A 5,024-nucleotide genomic window follows, 5' to 3' on the forward strand; every position below is an offset into this window, starting at 1 on the left:
CAGGGTGTGAAATAGCAAGGTGCATTCCCCGTAAAAAAAAAAGCTCAGTGTGCCCATTCTGTATAGTTTTGAAGTGGGGAGAAGGCATATAGTGAGATAACACGTAGCAGGTAGTCATGTATTAGAGCTAAGGACTTTGAACTTTTTCTTAGAGGGACGCAGAAGCCATGGGCTGGCCGTTTTTATTTATTTCCTAGCCTAAATCATCCTGATTCTGAGCAGCTACTATGGTCTATGATAACTGCAATAGATTGTTTTCAAAATGGGTGCCATCATTCCCCTCCCTATATCCCTGCCTTGGGGGGTTCTCTTCACTCTGATTCTTGAGCTTGTCCAAGTGACTTGCTTTGGACAATGGGGAAATAACAAACATGACACTTGGAAAGTGCTTGCACTACAGTAATAAAGACACTATACACTATGATCCAGCAATAGGACTCCTTTTTATTTAATGAGTTGAAAACAGGTCCACAGCAAACCTTCACAGAAATAATAAGAGTATATAACGAAATTGGGAGAAACTAACAAACAAATGAACTAAACGTAAGACGTTGACTGGAAACTGTTTCACAGAAGTTCAAAGACTATACATGAAAATTTATTAACCTCACAGTTAATTAGTAAAAACCAAAATAAAAACACAAGATGATCCCATTTCACAAACATGAGATAGACAAAAATAATTCATTAAAACATTAGATCATTCCAATGTTGCCAATTATATGGAATAAATAGACACATGTGCAAGAATGGTGGAAGGGTCAACTCATACACTGTATTAGAAATTTCTGGTAATCTTGAAGTTTCCCAGAACCTACAACCCAACAAATTTTCTCTAATGTAGAAAAATTGTTATGTATAGGCACTTGCAAACTTGAGTATGATTCGAGCAACATTTTTCATAAGAGAAGAACATAAAATCAAAGGAAGCCAAAGACTATAATAAATGGAATGGATGAGCAAATTGGGTTGTCCAAGACTCAGACACCAGCGGGTGTGAAATATACTAGGGGGAAAGAAACAAAGAGATGCCAATCCATTTACTTCCTTTCATGGAAAGTGCAAAAGAGGCAACATTAAGTGAAACACTGCTTGGTGATAAATAGTGGATAGTAAAGCCATAAAAAGTATTCACAGAATGATAGATAGTGGTCACCTCTGATGACAGAAGGCAAATTAAGTCAGGGTAGAGCACCACAGGGAAACTATGAAATGCCCAATGTCTGTTCATTACTGTGAGCCTCCAGTCTAAAGAACTTTATATGATGTTTATTTAAATGTAAAACAAAACATTTTATGCATTTTTCTGAGTAAGATATAATTTATTATACATATAGGCCCGGCACAGCGGCTCACGCCTGTAATCCCAACACTTTGGGAGGCCGAGGCAGGTGGATCACCTGAGGTCAGAAGTTTGAGACCAGCCTGACCAACATGGAGAAACCTTGTGTCTACTAAAAACACAAAATTAGCCGGGCATGGTGGCGCATGTCTGCAATTCCAGCTACTCGGGAGGCTTGAGGCAGGAGAATCGCTTGAACCTGGAAGGCGGAGGTTGCTGTGAGCCAAGATCGCACCATTGCATTCCAGCCTGGGCAACAAGAGCAAAACTGCGTCTCAAAAAAAAAAAAAAGTGTATATATATATTACACATATATAAATAATGATTTAAGCACTAAAATTATAATTTATTATTTATTTATTTATTTATTTATTTATTTGAGACAAAGTCTCACTGTCGCCCACACTGGAGTGCAGTGATGCAATCCTAGTTTACTGCAACCTCCGCTTCCCGGGTTCTAGCGATTCTCCTGCTTCAGTCTCCCCAGTAGCTGAGATTATAGGCGTGTGCCACCACGCCTGGCTAATTTTTTTATTTTTAGTAGAGACAGAGTTTTGCCATGTTGGCCAGTCTGGTCTCAAACTCCTGACCTCAAGTGATCCGGCCGCCTCAGCCTCCCAAAGTGCTGGGATTACAAGCGTGAGCCACTGCACCTGGCTAAAAACTATAATTTAAAAAAAAGAAAGTGCTTGCACTTTCCTGGGACCCATGCAGTCATCACCTTGTGGACAAGGCCAGGATGCCCTTCCAGAGACATGTAACTCAGTCACCTTCATCACTCTAGCCAACAGCCAGCACTCACTCCGGATATGTGAGTGATGCATACTACACCAATCATTTCTATTAATGCAAAATCATTAGGGAAACTCAGAATGTTAGAAAGAAGAAGACATGTCACCCATAATTATACTACCTAAATATAACTACTATAAGCTTTTTTAGTATTTTTATTTCCAATTTTTTTTTTAAGTTTTTTGAGACGAAGTTTCACTCTTGTTGCTCAGCCTGGAATGCAATGGTGTAATCTCAGCTCACTGCAACCTCCGCCTCCTGGGTTCAAGCGATTCTCCTACCTCAGCCTCCCAACTAGCCAGGATTACAGGCGCCCACCACCATACCCGGCTAATTTTTTGTATTTTTAGTAGAGACAGGGTTTCACCACGTTGGCCAGGCTGGTCTCGAACTCCTGACCTCAAGTGATCTGCCCGCCTCAGCCTCCCAAAGTGCTGGGATTACAAGTGTAAGCCACGGTGCCTGGTCTATTCCCAATCTTTTTATCTGCCCAGATTTCTCTATATGGTTATAATTAATACATATGGACAGTTTTGCAGCCCGCTTTTTAATTTGTATTAAACAAGTATATTTTCGGCCAGGCACAGTGGCTCACACCTATAATCCCAGCATTTTGGGAGGCCGAGGCAGGCGGGTCACTTGAGGTCAAGAGTTCAAGACCAGCCTGGTCAACATAGCGAAACCCCGTCTCCTAAAAATACAAAAACTAGCCAAGTGTTGTGGCATGTGCCTGTAATCTCAGCTACTCGGGAGGCTGAGGCAGGAGAATTGCTTGAATCCAGGAGCAGGAAGTTGCAGTGAGCCAAGATCGTGCCACTGTACTCTAGCCTGGACGACAGATCAAGACTCTGTCTCTTTTTAAAAAAAAAAAAAAAAAAAAAAAAACGTGTATTTTCGTATATGTTACCATGTTTAATGGCTGGGTAATAGTCCATTTAATCTGGCAAATGAACTATAATTCCTTTGCTGTTGTTGAAAAATTAGGTATATGATGTAATCAACCTTTAAAAGTAGGCATCCCAGTCAGAGCAGACCTGGGGACCTGTGCGCCCTGCACCCAGTTAACTGCTGAAGGGGTTGGCTCAGGCTACCAGCCCCTTTGGTGAGAACTCTGCCTGGGGCTCTGCTGATGGTTCTGAATCATGGAGGTGAAGAAGACTTCTCTAGCTAGGTGACGTTCTTGTTGAAAATCATAGGCTACCTCAATCGGCTCTTCCTACAAACTGTCTTTAAGAGAGGTGCCTGCTCACACTGATCCAGGAGCTAGGGCGTAGCAGCTTCCATGGATAGGGAGATGGGCCCTCTTGTGACCTTTGTGTGGAAGGCAGTGTTGACTATGCTTCTGCACTGGCAGGCATCGCCTTCCACAATGAAGGGCGCTGGTTGAATGATCCAGCCACAAGACCCTTGTGGTGTTGAGATGGACCTACTACCTCAGAAGAGTGGCTCCCACAGCACTGGCAACAGCACTTGACATGGGGTTGTCCAACTGGAGCTTCACAATAACCAAATCTTTAGCTGTCCTCTTCATCTTCAATCTTCTCTCTGATCTTCAAGCTGGAGGAGTTGCAATGGCACTGGTCCTTGTGATCCTCCTCATCGCCGGGGGTCTCTTCATGTTCACCTTCAAGTCCACACAGCCCAATGTGGAGGGCTTCACCTTGGTGCTGGGGACCTTGTTCATTGGTGGCATTCGCTGAACCCTCACCCAGACATTCCAGCAGAAGGCTGATCTTGGCTTCCAGGACTCCATCGACAGCATGTTCCACCTGCAACCACTCATGTTTCTGGGGCTCTTCCCTCTCTTTGCTGTATGTGAAAGTCACCATTTGTCCACGTTGGGGGAAATCTTTCATTTCCAGGACACAGGGCTGCTCCTGGGGCACTTGGGAGCCTCTTCCTTGGTGGGCTTCTCACCTTCAGTTTGGACTTCTCTGAGTTCCTCCTGATCTCCAGACCCTCCAGCCTCACTGCCTCCATTGCTGGCATTTGGAAGGAAGTCGGCACTTTGCTGGGTGATCAGATCAGCCACCTGAACTGGCTGGAATTCCTGCTCTGCCTCTCAGGAATATCCTCAAAGCCCTGCACTCCAGAGGTGATGACAGCTCTGAACCCTTGAAGAGGCTAGGCTCCAGTTCCCACCTGGAGCCACTGCTCTGAAGCAGCCAGCAGGAGTAAGATGACAATGCCGAGGAGGAGTACTTTTTGGCCCAGAGGCAGCAGTGACCAGCCAAGGGGAGCAGCTTGAAAGCAGGCCACTCTCAACTAACACTTGGCAGTAGCTCAGGGGACCTGGGTGGCTGGCTCTTCATGGCAGCTGGGAGCAGTGGACCGGGAGTCACCCGGGCATGGCCATGTGGTGTGGCCAGGTCAGGGACTTGTAGCTTCTGCCCCTCCCTTTGGAACATGGTCAAACAGAGAGGGTGAGCACCAGGCCAGCTTGGGACCTGGCCAGAACTGGGCCCAAGCTGTGCTAGAATCGCAGCAGCAGACGGGAGTGGGCTGGTTCTTCTCAACTATTTCCCAGACTCTGACAGCCAAGACTCATTTCTGAGGCTTAGCAGCTTTCTAAGGGGACTGGGTTTGGACTGCAGAGCAATTGGGAAGGGGACCTGGAGAGGCTGGGGCCCTCATCACCTGGGCAGCATCTTTTCTCAGATAGCAAATTTATTTATACTTTGGAAATAAATGGTTCACAGTCCAGAGAAAATGAACAAAAAATCCTTCATAAGCATAAAGGTCTCTCCAACTTTAGGATTATTCCATATAACATTCTCATGAAGCAGAGCAATTGGATCAAAAGGTGTGAATATAATTGAGGACCAATACACATTACCAACCCACACAAAGGCTTTCCTACCAGTTTACACACCCATCAACATTGTCTGAG

General features: G+C 45.0%; 1 pseudogene; it reads left to right on the plus strand.

Annotated features, from left to right (window-relative positions):
* Window positions 1-2,050: 2,050 nt before the first annotated feature.
* LOC105478281 (solute carrier family 35 member C2 pseudogene) lies at window positions 2,051-4,360 on the plus strand (annotated as a pseudogene).
* Window positions 4,361-5,024: the final 664 nt, after the last annotated feature.

This window comes from Macaca nemestrina, chromosome X (assembly GCF_043159975.1).
Source record: "Macaca nemestrina isolate mMacNem1 chromosome X, mMacNem.hap1, whole genome shotgun sequence".
Classification (NCBI taxonomy): domain Eukaryota; kingdom Metazoa; phylum Chordata; class Mammalia; order Primates; family Cercopithecidae; genus Macaca; species Macaca nemestrina.